This window comes from Stegodyphus dumicola, chromosome 12 (genome assembly GCF_044657685.1).
Source record: "Stegodyphus dumicola isolate Sdum_Otavi_A_Nest chromosome 12, ASM4465768v1".
In the NCBI taxonomy this organism is placed as follows: Eukaryota; Metazoa; Arthropoda; class Arachnida; order Araneae; family Eresidae; genus Stegodyphus; species Stegodyphus dumicola.
Genome location: NC_140779.1, coordinates 14,922,840 through 14,942,148, shown reverse-complemented (window position 1 = coordinate 14,942,148; position 19,309 = coordinate 14,922,840). Strand labels below are relative to the sequence as shown.

Here is a 19,309-nt window from a genome sequence, read left to right as displayed (position 1 = left end):
ATTGAAAGTATTCAATTTTTAAGTCGTGTGCAGAGAATTGTTTCTGGCAAAGTATGGGGCTCCAGTAAAGATGCGTAAAAACTCATTTTGAATAACTTGATATTCGATGTCATTAGTTGTGGCATGGGCCTAAATGGGAGCAGCATAGGTCGGAAATGGACGTATAAATTCTTCTTTTTGTTTGTAGATTGAGTCTTGAGGTGCTTGAAAGGAGGGAATTAGGTTTGAGCATGGTTTATAGTGTTTTTCCTGATATGGTTTGACCATATGAAGGTAAAGTTGTAACACCCAGATATTTGGCGGGGCGTATCATCAGGATGTCGGTATTGAAGATAATGATCTGGGAGGTGATGGGGTCAATTTTTTTTAATTTCCTGATAAGGAACACTTCGGATTTGACTAGATTTATGTTAACCTTCTTCCACTTACGACACCAGTCTTCAATGGCAGGGATCTTGTTCTGAATCCGGGAGCTGGCATGATTAGGGAGCCTAGATTTGGCGAGAATCGCCGTTTCGTCGGCGTAATATGTAAGAAACATAGTGTGGTCATCTTTGAAGCATTGACTGGGGAAATAGTTAGCGTAGATAATATATAAAATAGGTCCTAAAATACTTCCTTGTGGAATTCCCGCTAAAATAACCTTGGTAGAGGAATAGGAGTTGCTGTGTCTCACGATAAAAGTCCTGTTATCCAGGAAGGACTTGAGTATCAGGATCAGCTCACGAGGAAGGTTCATTCCAATAAGCTTGTAGATGAGTCCCTCATGCCAGACGCGGTTAAAAGCTTTGGTCACATCTAGCATGAAAACCGCTGAGCTTGTTGTGCAAGGAGGCACCCACAAATTCACAAATCCTGGTTAACTTCTTCGTAGTTGAGAGTCCTTTACGGAAGCCGTGTTAGACATCACTGATGGCATGCAAGTCCTGTTGAAGTCTGTGATAGATAATTCTTTCAAGAAGTTTTATCAATGTAGAAAGAAGACTGATGGGATGATAGCTAGTAGGAGAGTCCGGAGACTTGAGAAGTTTAAGAATAAAAAAATGGATGCTTGCTTCCATGGAATTGGAAAGTAGCAGGTAGAACTATAACTGGTTCCCAGAATGAGGTGTAGCCAGCATTGTTTCATAAATGGCAGCTACAAGGCTAGGTTAGTAAAGAACGGATTGATCTGTACGCATCTTCTAGGACTGAGCCGACTTCTATTGTGTTATTTGTTTATTTGATACTTGTGTTTATAAATAAGCATTTTTGTAGATTGCTAGTTAAAACTGAAAAGAGTGGTCTGTATAGAATATACTAGATTCTGACTGTTTCTATTAAAATAAGGATTGAATACTTTCACATGAAGCTCTCTGAGCTGATCATTTAGTTCATCCTTTATTAACGCCGTGTCTATGTTTTCACAAATTTCTACACTACGTAAACTTTTTGACAAGTTATTCAGAACACAAAATGCATCCGGATACAAGGTATTCAGACAATCAAAGTCTTACGGTAATTCTGGTAAATTGGTATTAGTCCATTCCTAGGATGAAGTCATTTTATAGAGTCCGGTACAAATATTAATTAATTCAAAACTCAAGTTCAAACTCATAATTCATATCCAAAATCTCAAGAACTCAGCAATAAGCTTTCGTTCAAAACTTGATATCCTAAACAATTTCTCCTTTATACTTTTATATATAGCTAGAAAGCCCGGCGCTTATACGAAATGACCGCTGTTCTAGATATTATAAATTGTAATTAAAATGATTTGTGCAAAGGTGTCTGCTAATTCAAACTGAATTACCCATTCAGGCGGCGAGGACGCCCCTTTGCTTATTGCCCCACGGGGTTTCCCCCTTCTACTTGCTTAAAGTAAAGTGCAATGAAGGACACTACTGACGGTAGATTTCTTAAGAGCCACCGCTAGCTCAATCAATAAAGGTGATTTAAACAATAAAATGTTAATTCACATGTCAAAGATCTCTTTGTACACAACATTTCTTGTGTAGATCTTTCGATCATTTTTAAGCTCGCCTTGCAGAGGACCATCCATTATTTAAAATTTTACATCCGTTCTTTCACGAACTCTTGAACAGGCAACATAAAGTTGACCGTGTCCAAATGCAGGCTCGGGTAAAAAAATGCCAACACACTTAAGCGTTTGGCCCTGAGACTTATGGATGGTCATAGCAAAGGCAAGTTTTACAGGAAATTGTCTTCGTCTCTATTGAAACGGCAACCCTGTGCCGTGGCAACTTCACCCCATTGGCTAGTACAGTTACGTAAGCAACATATAAACTATTGGAGACAAAAAGACACTTAAGCCGCATATAATAAAGATATTTATTTATTTCATTTTATTTGTTTTTTCATCGTTGCCGGTTGCATATTTCCGAATTCTATTATATATAGATGTTCAATTTATTTATTAAATGTTAAATGCACGTGCTCTTGTATTTTTAATTTTTCGGGCTTAGCTTTCTCATAATATTCGTCACGCGCTGCACTGCACGGGGAATAAAACAATTTACAGTTACGAAAGCAAACAATAAACTATCGGCGACAAGCCGCATATATATAAGACGATTAGCGCATTTTTTTTTAAATAGAGCTATCAGTTGTTCCAGTTGTTTGTTTCGTGTAAAAAATTAAAAGTATAATCAAATAAATTCCCAAAAAGAATAAAAATATTCGCATTCATAGACCGAATCTGAAATGCAACTACATAGCGTCTGTGGCGTTCCGACAGATACTTCAACTTCTATTCATGAGATGGCGCCACGTGTAAAATCCAGTTCTTAATCGGAGCAGCAAAGCGACATCTTTACTCACTCAGACTTCTCGTCACACAACGGTACGCGAAAGTAGCATGAACTGTGTTTCGAGCTCTGTGTTGATCTCTTCAATGTAATTTAAATTGTAATTTAGTATTTAATATATTCTTTTGTTATAGGAGATTGTCTACTCTTATTTTCTTTAATTATATCATGCATTAAGCACACACGACCACCAAAAGTGGTGACCTTTTGACTGAGCACGCTACTGAGAATGGATTTTCAATGACCCTAAGCCACGTGCATCCAAGGCATTCTGAAGGACTGACTAAAAATAACAACGAATATGGACATTAAACGTATGCTACAACGTACCCCTTCAATTATTTCTAGATGTATTGATATATATTGCTTGTGTTTTTTTCAAAGTCGTGCATATCATCGCAAGGAGCTTCAGCAAATCATCAATGTGATCTTTTCCGTTCCGCTGACTTCGCCAGTCGTGCAATAATTCTTCGATCATTCAACTTTTGTGACAAATGTAATACAATAGTGATTTTCGCTAAATGTGCTACATCAGTAATTTTTCTGCAACGTGCTACGGCAAAATTCTTTCCTCAGTGTTCGAAAGTAGTGAATTTTTTTCCCATGTGCTACAGGAGTGATTTCCTTTTTTCCTTCGAAAGTGCCTTAGCAGTGTGAAGTGGTGATTTTGTGTGTGCGTAATACAAAATGAACGCATCATTTTTTTCTCAAATAAGGGTTTCTTTTCAAATGCATTTCGGTAAAATATTATTTGTGTGTGTAATTGCTGACCCTGTATTATTTGTGTGTGTATCATTACGTAAATTTTTTATGCATGGTTAAAATATTTATTGTTATGGCAAAATATCAATAGTGTATCATCTTGCTACAATATTTGTGCTGTTAAGTGTTTATTATTTAAAGTGAAAATTATCTATCAGTATGCCCGACGATATTCCACCAGAGCCACAAATCACACACGTTGCGGTGAAGCCACCGCCTTTCTGGAAAAATAATCCTTCATTGTGGTTCGCTCAGATCGAAGCACAATTTTCTATCGCTCGCATTAGTGAGGATTCTACAGAATTCAACCCCGTAGTTGCAGCAATTGAGTCTGATATTCTGAATTCAGTGCATGACTTAATTCTCAAACCACCTGATTGTGATAAATACTCCAAACTGAAACAGCGGCTCATTGAAATCTATTCAGAAAGTGAATCTTCAAAAATACGTACTTTACTACAAGGACTTGAACTTGGAGATCAGCGACCTTCATACTTGCTGTCACGAATGCGTGATCTGGCAGGAAGCCATTTTAGTGACGACTTGTTGAAGTCACTATGGCTTTCGCGTCTCCCTAATAACATACAAATAATTCTTGCTGCTTCCAATGAAGATCTAACCCGTTTAGCAGCAATGGCTGACAAAATTAATGAACTTGTTACTCCAGCTTATGTCAGTGCTGCTAATGCTGCACCTTCCAGTTCATCCCTCGAACAAAAAGTGGCTGAATTGACCAAAAAAGTATCTGAACTCTCTACAAGTCTTCATGCTTCACGGAGATATAATCGATCAAATCAGGGCCCACGTAATAAATTTCGTGCCCGAAGCAGGAGTCAATCTCGTCACAATACTCGAACGCAGTACAAAGAACCCACAAGTGGCATATGTTTTTATCATATGAATTTTGGAGATCAAGCTCGCAAGTGTGCCCCTCCATGCACTTTTGAACAAGCGGGAAACTAAATGGGCGGTCTTCTGCTGGCCAACAGAATGTCCGCCACATCGACAGAATAGTACTGGCTGATCGTTCAACTCAGTTATGTTTTCTAGTAGATACTGGAGCTGACATATCAGTGCTCCCGAGAACTAAAACAAATGCTCACCAACTAAATAAACTTGTACTGTATGCAGCCAATGGTACCCAAATTGCAACCTACGGCACCAAACTATTGACACTTGATTTAAACTTGCGCCGGACTTTCAACTGGCCTTTTATTATTGCGGATGTAACTCAAGCAATTACTGGTGTCGACTTTTTGACACATTTCCACCTTCTAGTGGATGTCAAGAATAATTGCTTAATTGATGCTACAACTCAGCTGACATCACAGGGCCAAGCTTCTCATATATCGAACGTACCTACCAACATAAATGTTTTATCGGGCAGCACACGGTTTCATCGGTCATTAGCAGAATTCCCTGACATTTTAAACCCATCCAAATCAGGGCAGCATACTCATCAGCCAGAAGTGTATCATCACATTGAAACACATGGCCCACCTGTATTTTCCAAGCCTCGTCGTCTTTCTCCAGAGATGCTAAAAGCTGCTCGCAAAGAATTTGAATTCATGCTAGCACAGGGAACCATTCGCCCATCTAAAAGTCCATGGGCCAGTCCACTTCACATGGTTAAAAAGTCTAATGGTGACTGGCGGCCTTGTGGAGATTATCGTCGACTTAATGCCGTCACAGTCCCTGACAGATATCCAGTCCCACATATCCAAGACTGTACCCATTTTTTTCATGGAACAAACATATTTTCTACCCTCGATCTTGCCAGAGCATATCATCAGATCCCAGTGCATGCTGAAGATGTGCCAAAGACCGCAGTGACTGGCCTCTTTGAGTACTTATATATGCCATTTGGCCTTCGCAATGCTGGCCAAACATTTCAGCGTTTCATACACCAAGTACTGTCTGGTCTCGATTTCTGCATCCCATATTTTGATGATATCCTGGTTGCATCTACAGATGCGGAAGAACATTTTAAACATCTGCGTCAGATTTTCACTCGCCTTAAAGATCATGAATTAAAACTAAATCCATCCAAATGTGTACTTGGTCAACCCTCAGTTTCCTTTCTTGGATGTCTTATCACCCAGAACGGAGTTAAACCTTTACCAGAAAGAGTCAAAGCAATTAACGACCTACCTCAGCCCAAAACCATCTCTGAACTGAAGCGTTTTCTAGCAATGTTAAATTTCTACCGACGCTTTCTGCCAAATGCCGCAAAAACACAAGCCTGCCTACATGAGCTTCTGAAGAATAGCAAAAAAAAACGATCAACGAGCTGTCCCTTGGACTGAATCTGCATCTGCAGCATTCGTGCAATGCAAACACGATCTGGCAAATGCAGCCACACTTTCTTATCACTCACCTAGTGATCAGCTCTCTATAATGGTAGATGCATCTGACACGGCCATAGGAGCAGTGCTTCAAGCCCATACCACTAAAGGACTTTGCCCAATGGCATTCTTCTCCAGAAAACTTACTACTGCAGAAAGGAAATACAGCACATATGACAGGGAGCTACTTGCTGTGTACTGTGCTGTTAAATACTTCCGGCACAATTTGGAAGGACACGACTTCATCATTTTCACCGATCATCGACCATTAACCTTCGCTTTTAGGAAAAACTCTGACTCATGTTCTCCTCGTCAGCTTCGACATCTGGATTTCATCGCCCAGTTTAGTACAGATATCAGATATGTCTCTGGTACTGATAATTGTGTCGCTGATGCCTTGTCTCGGGTAAACAATATCAACCTCACTACCCCAGATTTCTCTGAAATTGCAAAAGCTCAATTGCATGATGAGGAACTCAAGAACCTAATCTCAAATCCACAAACCTCCCTTCAGTTACAACCGCTGCACATTGATCCAACGCTTAAAATTTACTGTGACATAGAGAACAATAGAATACGTCCCTATATTCCTGTCAATTTTAGACGTGAAGTGTTTAATGCCTTGCACAATTTGGCACATCCTGGAATCCGTGCCACCAAAAAGCTGATCGCAGACAGATTTGTCTGGCCAGCGATGAATCAAGACATCACAGAATGGACTCGTTCATGTATTAGATGTCAACGGTGTAAAGTATCCCGTCACACTCACAGTCCCATTCAACAATTTAACCTTCCAGCAAGACGCTTTGATCATGTACACTTAGACTTGGTTGGCCCATTGCCTCCTTCAAATGGTTACACTTACCTCCTCACTTGTATTGATCGGTACACAAGATGGCCTGAAGCCATTCCTATTGAAAATATATCCGCTGAAACTGTAGCTCGAGCATTCATCTCCCGGTGGCTTTCAAGATTTGGCATGCCTACCACCATCACTACTGATCAAGGCCGACAATTTCAATGTCACTTGTTCGCATCCCTCACCTCTCTTCTTGGCATTCGCCATATTCGCACAACACCATACCATCCATCTGGAAATGGCATGGTGGAACGCTTTCACCGATCTCTCAAACAAGGTCTGAAGTGCCACAGTAGCACACACTGGACAGAAGCCTTACCCCTAGTCTTGCTTGGTCTTCGCGCAGCATTCAAAGAAGACATTGGTAGCACTTGTGCTGAAATGTTATATGGTGCAACCCTCCGTCTGCCAGGTGAATTCTTTCACCCAGAATCTACTCCAGTTATCGACCCTCCAACATTCCTTCAACGTTTACGTGAGACCATGAGCAATATCTCGCCAACCCCAGCATCTTCGCATAACCAGCCAAGCTATTTTGTACATCCTGCGCTTGAGACATCTTCGCACGTATTCGTGCGCAACGATGCAATTAAGCCAACTTTAACACCTTCATATGATGGTCCATTCAAAGTTGTCAAACGAACACCGAAACATTTCACCATCATCTGCAATGGCAAACAATCAGTGATTGGAATCGATCGTCTCAAACCAGCATTTCTAATGCAAGATCCAACAACTTCCTCATCAACATCACTCCCGGAAGAAAGCTTACATCCCATTAAAGAGCAACCTAAAACTACCAGATCTGGAAGAAAGCTTAAATTTAACCCAAAGTACTTATAACGTACCGATGGTACTTGGGGGGGGGAGTACTGTGGCGTTCCGACAGATACTTCAACTTCTATTCATGATGATGGCGCCACGTGTAAAATCCAGTTCTTAATCGGAGCAGCAAAGCGACATCTTTACTCACTCAGACTTCTCGTCACACAACGGTACGCGAAGGTAGCATGAACTGTGTTCCGAGCTCTGTGTAGATCTCTTCAATGTAATTTAAATTGTAATTTAGTATTTAATATATTCTTTTGTTATAGGAGATTGTCTACTCTTATTTTCTTTAATTATATCATGCATTAAGCACACACGACCACCAAACGTCTATCTGTTATTACAAAACGTAAAAACTGAATAACCAGAACTAGCTGTTACCGTTTCTCAGTAGACGTTCTATCTGGAAAAATAATTTATTATCATATGACCAGGTACTCTGGTGTTGCATCACTCGTAGGCACAGTATGTTTGGGATATTGTTCGGAGAACATCCTATTTTTGTTTTTTCGCCTTATAAATTGCGCAATATCAATGCAAAATCTACTGGAAGTTTTGAAAATATATATTTAAACAAATGTAAAGCAAGGGTTAGGTATCATTCATTATGATTTAACGTATGAAATATATGAATGTGAAAAAGTATTGAAAAGTTTGAATGTCAAAATGTTTACCTAGTTTTGAAATCCTTGGGGAACCGAATTTTTGAAAGCAATTCAAGGAAAAAAAAAGCTTCTGATACTCGTTGCTCGGAAATAATATGCAGTAATTGTAAGCTATCAGCATAATTATATTTGATAATTTTATAAACTTTTGGGGGTCTAAGTAAACAAAAATCAAAGTAATTGGCCATAGCATCTCCTATAATGATTACTCGGCGGTTATTTTAACTCATATTTTGTAAATATTTAATTATTACTTTTTAAATCGAATTTCAGAATTTATTTCATAATTTAAAACGTGTAATGATGTTTATTCCATAGTTTTCACTGACAGCTTACTAGTGCGCTCTGGCGGCTGTAAGCATAACTATTAACGTTTATTGGCGGCAACGTAAGAAAAGCGCTATGAAACGTTTCAGAAAACTGGTACAAAATCGTACCTTCATTTGCAGGAATTTGTTAAATGTGGCTTCATCAAACCCATTCTGATACTCGGATTTCTAAAGTACTAATTGAACTTCTCTCCACATGTGATATTGAATTAATTTTTGTCTTTGTCTTTGTCTTTTGAATGGTTAGTGTCTAAGACAGTATTTATTGATGAAATAAATCCATTCGTGAAAGGATAGACACGGCACCAATAAAGGCCAAGCTACTTGTTTTTATGACCGGTGATTCGTTGTCCATTGGTGCTGGATTTCCATAGCCAATCAAGAAAGGACCACTACGCTTCTGCCCAATGTAAGTTCGTAAACTATCTTTGATTTCGTTCGCTGAAAAGTTATCCAACAGGCCGCTTTATTTGAGCTCTAATATTTGAGTGAATTAAATTCATCATAGAGCATACATTTAATTCTGTTGCACAATATTGTGCTGTTGTTGTTAAGCCACGAAAAATGGCGTACAATCTTAGCACTCGGGAAATAGTAGGCGATTGCTGTTTGGCAAAACTATTGAGTAATTTACCTTCAGTGTTCAGTATCAGAACTAGATTGCATGTGTCTCATAGCAGTAAATTGTCATATTTTTCTAAACACGCTGAACTTTTAACTTTTGAAAAATATATCTTGTGTAACAATAATAAATGTCAGAAAATTATGTGGGTCATGAACATCAAAAGACTGCTATAATTTGTCACAACTGGGTTGAGTGTTACTTGTGTAATATTTCTTAAAATTAGTATGTATTCCTTTTTTTTTTTTTTTTTTTTCCTGGTATAATATGTGTAGCATTCTCTAAAGCTTGTGTAGCATTCTTTAGAATTTTTTCGTATTTATATATAGAAGAGGAAGAGTATGATTTGTGTACAGAAAAGAATTTTAGCCCTTTTCTGTAAAATGCGTTAACACTGTAGAATCGGAATGTACTTTTTTTAACGAAAATCAGTTTATGTTTTATTTATTTATTTTTTTCTTTTAATAAATTTGGTGCTTCTCTGTTTGTAGCTTAATTTTAATCTCATCCTTTTGGGGGAGGGGGATTATGTTAACATCAAATGAAAGAATTCTTATGCTTTATGTTTCAGTTGTACTTTGCCAAACTTTTCAACTTTTATATATCACTTCCAAAAATTATTTGTAGACAAGACTGTCAAGAATTTCTTTAGCATATTCATTTAGACACTAAATGTGTTTGTGTTGTCTGATTCATTATCCTGAAATAATACTGTATTCAAAAGATAATATGCTGTATCATAGTATGCTCAAAGCATAATATGCTGTATCCCTTAGTACTAACACATGTGGTTTCGAATAAATAATGTCTAAATCAATCGCAGAATCACAGAAATTAGCTCATTTCCTTAAAATCACAAATAATGTCTGTGTTTCCATACCCAAGCAAATTCAGCAGATTGAAGAAAATTATTTGCCGTTTATTAGACATTCTTTTAAAAAGCACTGAAAATAATTGCACCTGTAAACTAAATTACTGCAAATGTCGATGAACACAAATATGTTATTAATGCACGAAAAAAAAAAGGGGGAGGCTGTAGTGTAGAATTGGGTGCCCCTTCAATTAGTGACAATTTTAAAAAAATTTTGGCGATGAAACCTCACTTCTGGTTACCATGATAGTTTTAACTTTGTTTTAGCTTGCTGATTTCATTTAAATGAAAATATATTGATGTGTACATAGACAAATTTAAAGCAGTGCACAATGCCTAGTTTGTGCAATTCTAGGATGTTTTTTTAAGTGAAAACAGATCAATGTGTACATGGACACAGAGTTTGTCGGGGTTCGTACGGTCCATAAAAGTCCCTAAGTTTTTTGGAATCGATTTTTGGTCCTTAAAAGTCCTTAATTTTGGCCAAAAACGGCAGAAGGTCCTTAATTTTAATCATGTGAAATTTCTGTCTGTTTTTACGACTGCCATTTTGAGTGTGAATTAGCAGTTTTTAGGTATATTTTTGGCGATTCAGTGATAAATATGGTTATTTGAATGGGTTATGATTTGTTGCTTTTTCTAATATAAATGGTGGGATACTTCAGTTTCTGAGCAAGAAGTGAAACAAGTATTTTGAAATTATTTCACTTTTTCTAATGAAGAGCTGTTAAACAATTTTTTGCTTTTTGGGATGTGAATTCTTTTATTGAACAGATCTAAGTTGACTTATCAACATTTTGGCGATTTTTAAGATCAGTTTCTGTAGAAAATTTTCGTTGATCTTTACATTATGGTAACTTGCCGTTTTTTGGCAAAAATTTGGCGACCAACTCTCCTACAGCAATCCTCTATTTTTTTCCCGCCGCCATTTTGTCTTCACGAAGTAAAGATATGTTTCTTTTCTTTTTATCTACTGAACACTTCTTCCAACAATCTACTAGCCGAATTACACTTATGCTAGAAATTTTCTCTAACAAAACTGCTTAATCATGACAAATAAATATTCACTGCAAAATTGGGAAAAAGTGCACAATACCATACTCCTTACGCGTTTTTCAAAATAACACATACACATAAACCATTTACACGCCGACTTATTTTTACTTAAAAAAACATCCCAGAATTGCACAAAAATGGCATTGCGCACACTCTTCACTATATCCATGTACACTGCTTTTTTCTCATAAATTAGAAAAATTTCAAAAAAATACATGACAATTTTCTCAATCTTTAAACCCGGTAAAAAGAACATATATGAAATTACCTGATCGCAAAAAAGTATTTACCCTTTCCAAATATGAACATTTCCACATATAAAATAAATAAAATATCCAAAAACTTTTACCTCTAAATCATCTATTACATTATACACGTCACCAATGAATTCATACCACAACCATTACAAATACTTAGTGTCAGATATTTAAATTATTTCCATGCACGTTTACTTCAACTAAAACGTATACCAAATTCCTACAAACATAAAATTCACAAAATAACTATCATTTAATTAAAATATAATTAAATTCAAAAACACTACTTAAAATATAAATGAGCACATACATTAAATTAATACATACATAAATACCCATTTCGAATTCACTTTAGTTACGGCCATGGGATCCAAAAATTCATGAACACTGTTTCACACAACACAGAATAAAGCCAAATACAAAATTTCCAGATTTTTTCCCGATTTCCCCCCTTTTCCGATTAAAGAACCGTAATTCGTCCATTAATATCACATGACATATCCCATGATCTCTCATTTCCCTCACACAAAATAATGCGTAATCGGAACTGAGTACTGCTCACGTTATTACCAAAGTGCCAGGTAGTAACGTTTATCGCCTCCAAAATGTTGCCAAACTACCAGTTACAATATTGTAAAGATCAACCAAAATTTTAAATTCTAAGAGCTGGGAATTTTTCGACGATTTTTTTTAAACATTCTAACATTGATAAATTTCATTAAAATAATGTTATTATATTGAAATTATATTTAAAAAGTAATATATTAATTTAAAAATATTGTTGCGTGCGTACGGGTTCGTCATGAAATGAATGCACAAGTCCGATAAAAAATTAAGAAAATTTATTATTATCACAAAAAATATGATTAAATGTCCTCAAATAATTGTGCAGTATCACAATATATCAAAGTAGTATCTTCTAACTACTCAAACGTTGAAGAGAACTTAATTCAAAACAGCTAAAGAAAGCTAATCCGCGAATTCGCTACAATCAACAGGAGCAGTTTCCTAAACAAACTCTTAAAACAACAACAAACTAAGTAACTAACTAAAATCACACCAAACTGAGAGGTTTTCCTCCTTTTATAAGATTTTAAATAGCGCGCGAGAATTTTCTGGAACTTTCTCGAAATCAAAAAGAGATATTTATTTATTTAATGTTAAATGTGCATGCTTTTGTATTTTTAATTTTCCGGCTTAGCTTTCCTTTAATATTCGTCACGCGCTGCACTGCATGGGAAATAAACCAATTTAATTTATAATTCAAATAACATTAGCTTTTTAAATACCAAATCCGTAACAATATCTTTTCAATTTTTTCATGATAAGAGTTTTCGCATGTAATTGTCTCAGAGTATTCCGAATTCTCAGAATATGCATCAGTTTTCTCTATAAAATTAATTAATTAATTTCATACTTTTTTCATCTGATTTTTTTTTTTTCCCTTTTTTTTCTTCCAAAATATTTTTGGCTGTTTGCTGTTACAAAACTGGTAGGGGTAATTTTTCTTCCGGACATTAGACATTGCAACTTGAAAAGTTTTGAAGGCAAGATTTATAGACCCACAATTCCAGAAGATTTTAGAAAAATGTGACAAAATGAAAAATGTCGTTATGGTATTAACACGTAATGGATGTATTTTGCAGAAAGTTTGCAATGAATTTCTTACTTTTTGTATAACGTCTGGAAGAACAATGAAAACATAATATTTGAATGTTTTACTTCTGATAGTAGAATCTTTTTCTTAACATGCTTATCTTCGCTTTATTTTCTCTACTTTTCACTAGACACAAGTATGGAAAATATTAAAAATGCTTCTAATCTTATCACATGGACAGGCATTATAGAAAGGAATTTTTTGATTAATAAAGAAATTGAAAACTGGCAATTTAAAATATTAATCTAATATGTCTTAATGCATCATACACTGGTCTGATGCTAGGCATTTTCCCACCTAGTGCAATCACATGGAATATTAAACCTCTCTTTGTAGATCATAAATTTTGCTGACTAGTGCCTTTCTAAATTCTGCTTCCAGTGCCTGCTCTAAATTCTAAAAGTTTTGCCATTTCTACATTTTGTTGCTGGGTGTGTCACTAAATTCTAAAAATTCTGCCACACCAGCTCTGTAACTGCCCCTTACCATATATATTTCATGTCTCTTGTGAATAACTAATATTACTAAAGAAATAAAATTAGCAGCTTTTTCTATACATTTTAAATGCATTTAGTTTTTTTAGAGTTACTGAGCCAGCTTAAAATTAAATTGTATAGTCTTTGACCACTAGTCCATATTTTTTTTTTTTTTTTTTTTGAATTTGATTGTTCTTGTTTAATTACATCACCCCAAACTTTAATTGATTTGGTTAGCATAAGAACATACTTTTAAGTTCTTTTTAAATAAGAGGCTTTAAACCTTTGTAATTACTTTGAGACATAGCAATAATTTGCTTCATGTCTGTCGGGAGTTTTTGGACTATTTAACTTCTACCAGATCAAGTAAACCCTCATAGGTACATTGTGGAGAGGTGGACAATTTAGGTGATAAGGCATGCAGAAACTAATGAGAACACTAGTTTGCATATTGAGAGAAATTTCTAATTCTTAGTAAAGATGCTTAAAGAGAAGGAAATCGATATAAATTAGCCAAAATGTCTGGCCAGGCTTCAAATTAAAAAGAAGCATAAATATTTTGCTGAGTGTTGTTGCTATAAAACATGTTTTCTAGCTTTTAATGTATAATTATCCTAATATCGTTGAAGAATCAATGACATAAATTGCATGTATTTTAAAGTGTGAAATTTTATTAGATTGTGATTTTAATAGGGACTTTTAACAGTATTGTTAAAAAATAGGTAAAATTTAATAGTGGTCATGTAAATCCATAATGACTAAGGTTATCTAATTATCTAATTTAACTTATAACTAGCTGCTTACCCTTAAAAATTATCTGTGCATATTAAAGTGAGCTATTGCATATTAAAGTGAATAATGAAAGCATTATTTCTTAGCGTGGTACAAGGTAAAACACAAAAATGTAAAAATTCATGTAAAACTTATTCTTCGTATCTAGTGAGACCTAAAATAATACAAAGCAGCTTAGTGTCACCTCTGGTGCTTTAGTGGCTTATTGGAACCTTAAAGTATATTAACTGGGTTACATCCCCTGGAACTCGGAGCTACAACACCTTAAAGTATATTAAGTGGATTTTAATCCCTGGAACTCTACACAGAGCTACGACACTAACTGCAACAGACAGAGCCCAACTAACTTTAAAAACTAGTTAACCATGCTCACATCAGGCCTTTCAGTTTTGTTCTGGTCTGCAGGTCTCTCTTTATGCAAGGGGCAGCAGTGACAACAGCCAGACTTTTGTTATAAATCATTCTTATTATGATTTTCTTCTCATTTTAACCTATGACACTTGACATAAAAATTTAATCTGGCTATTTACTAAACCTCTAGATTGAGCAAGTAATGAGACATAAAAAAAAAAAAAAAAATCCAACATGAAACTATAACTATTAGTAAAACGTAAATAAAATATCACTTATCTTCTTTCAAATATGCTGAACTATTATAAGTGTAAAATATTTAATGCTGTTTGATAAATTTCATAAAGTATATTTTATACTCAAACTTATTAATAATTATGTTAATTAAGTTATGTTTAATAATTATGCATCCTACTTAGGAATCTATTTTATTTTTTCGATGGTATTACAAAAGTGAAGTTCAGGCATTGATAATATTTTTAATTGAATTTATTAATTTGCTATTTGCTCATAGGTCCTTAATTTTTTCATTAATGATCCTTAAAAGTCCTTAAAAGTACTTAATTTCCATGTGCAGAAATGTGTACAAATCCTGGTTTGTGCAATTCTTTGACTTCTTATTTTAATTTTGTGTAGTGGCCATCTTGAAATTATCCCTTCCAGGTGCTGATCTTGGCGTCGAAAAAGAATCGCCGGAAAACAAGGGGCATCCAATTGTAAACTTTTACCAAAAAAGTTTTTCTTTCTGCCTAAATCTTAAAAGTGATGAGAAAGTAGCTTTATCGATAATAAATGAATCAAGTGACATTTTTCAAATGCATAAATATTAATTTATAAATAATGCTATAATGTAATGTTTCTGTTGTTAGGTTAAACATTAAGGTAGCTTTCTATTTATATTTTTCATGCAATGGCAACTTTTTGTATGCTTTGTATGTTTTATAATATAATCAAAATTAAGAGTTTTTATTTTAATTTCTGGTTCTGTGAAGCTCTAGGTACTTAAGTATAAACGTAACCTTGGTGTAATTTGGCAAATTTTTATAGATGAAAAGGTAGAAATTACCATCAGGTGCAAGTTTATTGTTTTTGCAGTTTTTTTTTTTTTTTTTTTTATAATAGATTTCGAAACTTTCGATGTTTATAGTTAAACATAATCAAGATATGAAAAGAATGGGTGTAATGGAGTGTAAATGTACATGTAACATTTTTAGTAACGTATACATGTACTATTTTGTGGGGGGGGGGGTGGAATGCATTTCAGTTATTAAAGTCGACATGTTTCATAGCACTTAAAAATAAAATAAAACATCCGATACAATTATGAAATCTGCCGAATATAAAAGTTAGTGGAGATGTTAACAATCATTCTGGCAATAGTTTAGATACTCTCCAGAAATGTACTATGTATGCATCTTTGTGTGTGTGTATGTGTTTATAAATGCATGTACTATCTATATGCACATACATACATACACACATGCATACATACCTACATTTTTGTATCTGGTCTCGATAACAGAAGAGTACCATAGTTTAAATTAACAAATTGTTCTTTATTGGTTAGATAATAATGAGACACAAATTATAGATATGACACTAAAGAAATTAAATTTCTTTTCATAATTTTTCCCATTACCTCGCCATTGTTTATCCATTTTCGGAGTTGCATATTGTGGCCTTTTATTGATGTCTAAATCCTGTATTCCTCCTTATGCAGGGCCCACCAGCGGCCGAGCGGTAAAGTCGCTGAACACTGGTAGTTCGGTCCGAGGTTCGAATCCCGCGAACGGGCTGGCTGCATGGTATTTTCGTGGTTTTCCCCATGTGTAATGTGTATACGAGCCAGTTTCCCTTAGAAAGTCCTCCACGAAAGGCATCCCTCCTCTTAGGCAGATAGCCCTAGTGTGCTTTGCCATAATTAAATACACCACCTCCTTATGCAATCACAAATAGTAATAATTATTCCAAAATGTGAGGAAAGAATGTAACTTACATCCTTCTTTATAAAAAATAAACCGGCTTGTTGAGAATTAATCGAATTTATGTTAAAGGAAAATAAATTTCGTGTGATTGCATTCTGACATCATGCTCGTCCATTTTTTTTATTGATTATGGCTGCACATGTAATGGTATCTGCCAAGGGGAGGGATGGCTTGTGGAGAACTTTCTAAGAAAATCAGGCTCATATCCACATTACATATAGGAAAATCATGAAACGGTCTCTTGCAGTGAAACCATAAACAGTGTCATGCAGCTAACCCATTCACCTGAATTCAAATCCCAGACTGAACTACCAATGTTCAGAGACTTTACCACATGGCTGCTGATGGGCCTGTTATCCATTATTCGTGTTTAAATACACTGTTTTGTGAAAATTTATCTGTATTAACAGTATTACAAACTTTATAATGGCATTACAAATCTCTGTTTTACTAAATTTTTTTCTAAAATATTCCGTTTATTTGAGCTTTCTAGTTAGTTAAATGCTGGAGAGTCAGGCTTTTACTGTGTTTGACTTGAGGAACCAACTTTTTATATTAACTAGTACTAGGAACAGCTAGTAACTCAGTACTTGAATAAACTACTTTTTCTGTACAGTTTAATTTTGTGTAAATGCTACATTGTGTATATATATATATATTGTGTGTATATATATATATTGTCAAATAAGGGTTTTTGTGTTTAATGCAGAATTATTTCTGTAAGGTTATTTTCTTAAAATTTGCTGATTATTTGGGGTATCAAACAGTTTGTTTTTAAAATATTTTCAATTAATTATTTATTAAAGGTCGTAAATTTTAGTCCTATTATTTTTTGTGTAATTTAAATATGAACATCTAGCTATATCGTATAAAATTATGTTAACCCGTAAGTGCAGGCTCTGGGTTCAGGGGACCTGCATGATTATACAAACCTTTCTCAAACTACACCTATGTCGTTCAAGTTGTTGAGATGTAGTGTAGTTGTGCCCGAGGTCACCCTCTTTCCCAAGTAGCACAGCAACTTCGTTACGACGTCACCACATAAATTTACAAAACAAGAGTAAAAAATATCCCCCATAGTGACATTCAACCATTGGCATTTCCAACATTCGACCATACGTATTTCCAACATTCGACCATACGTCGCGGCGTGCAATGAATTGGAAGTTGATCTGTCAACACTATCCTTATCTTCAGGGCAGATGTTTTTATTTTATTCGGCTTATAATTCCTTACTAAATGTAGTATTTCATCTCGATGTACTCCATCATTGATATGATTTAAATCAAATTCCTCGTCATTATAAATATCACAAATATACATCAAATAGTTTTCTGGTTGCAATTTTCTAATATCGACTATGCGTAATGTATGCTTTATGCATGCATGCGTTGAAAGAAATGTTTAATAAAGTAAACAAATAAATATTAAGCTTTTTTTTTTTTTTTTTGTAAATTTTGATATCCTTTAGATCATAATTGCTCTTTATTTCATAAATTACGGTTTCATATTTTTAATAATTTCTGCATGCCATCTTACCAGATTTAAATTGATGATCTATAATCTGGAATCGCCGAAGTCCCACGAGTCCGGATTAAAGACTTTTGACTGTATTACATGAATACATATTTTACGTTTCAACTACATATCTATTCCAAAAGGCAATCAGTAAACCTACTTTCAAACAGCTTTTTGTTTTTGTTGTGGTAGGAATTGCTTTATGAAAGAATTCGAAGCATTATTCCTTTAGCAATTTTGCAACAAAATTATGTATTTCTGCAGACATTTTACCTCTCTTTCTTTCATTATAGGAATATCCTAAAAGCACAAATTTTAAAATCGAGTTTAAGACAAAAAATAATCATAACTTGGTTAATCTTCGGATTATGGTAACTTGGCGATTTTTTGGCAAGAATTTGGTGACCAACCCTGCTACAGCAACCTGCTAGTTTTTTTTTTTTTTTTTTACCTATTTTCTTCCAACAATCTGCTAGCCGAAATACACTTATGCTAGAACTTTTATGGAACAAAAGTGCTTAATCATGACGAAGATTAGGTGCGAAATTGGGAGAAAGTGCAGAATCGCCCACTGCTTGCTGCGTTTTAAGAATTGCACATACACGGTATCCATGTACATGTCGACCTATTTTCACTTAAAAAAAAATCCCAGAATTGCACGAAAATGGCATTGTGCACACTCTTGACTTTATCCATGTACACTGCTAAAGTCCTAGCCCAGTAACCTTTATCGCCTTACCAAAATGTCACCAAACTATCTGTTACCATATTCCAAAGATTAGCCCATAATTTTTGTATAAAAGCCATTGGAATTTGGAATGCAGCAAGAAAAACACATCTGAAAATGATGATATTGGAAACTGAATGTTTGTCATGCACATAGTTGCTTGAATAATTGTTATGGTTGGAGTTACCAGCATTTGGTGTATTCTGAAACTTTGGCAATTTCTACTAAGGTGGTTGCAATAATACGTAAGCACCCTAAATTTTTATTTGAAAATGAATGTAAATCTTATTTCAGTTGGTAGGCATGTCTTTCACTTGATGATCTATACAAATAGAATCCCTTTTTTGGTGTATATGTAATTTTTTCAAAAAATTTAATTGAAGAAGATTATTCCTCTATCAC

General features: G+C 35.0%; 1 protein-coding gene across 3 annotated transcripts in view; it reads left to right on the top strand.

Annotated features, from left to right (window-relative positions):
* Positions 1-8,663: 8,663 nt before the first annotated feature.
* Positions 8,664-19,309, top strand: part of Nf-YA (nuclear factor Y-box A) — a 50,071-nt gene continuing 39,425 nt past the window's right edge. The window contains exon 1 of one of the 3 annotated variants that reach the window (XM_035353702.2): positions 8,664-9,004. The gene's annotated coding sequence lies outside the window, so the exon portion shown is untranslated. The other 2 variants (XM_035353704.2, XM_035353703.2) reach the window with 2 other exon arrangements.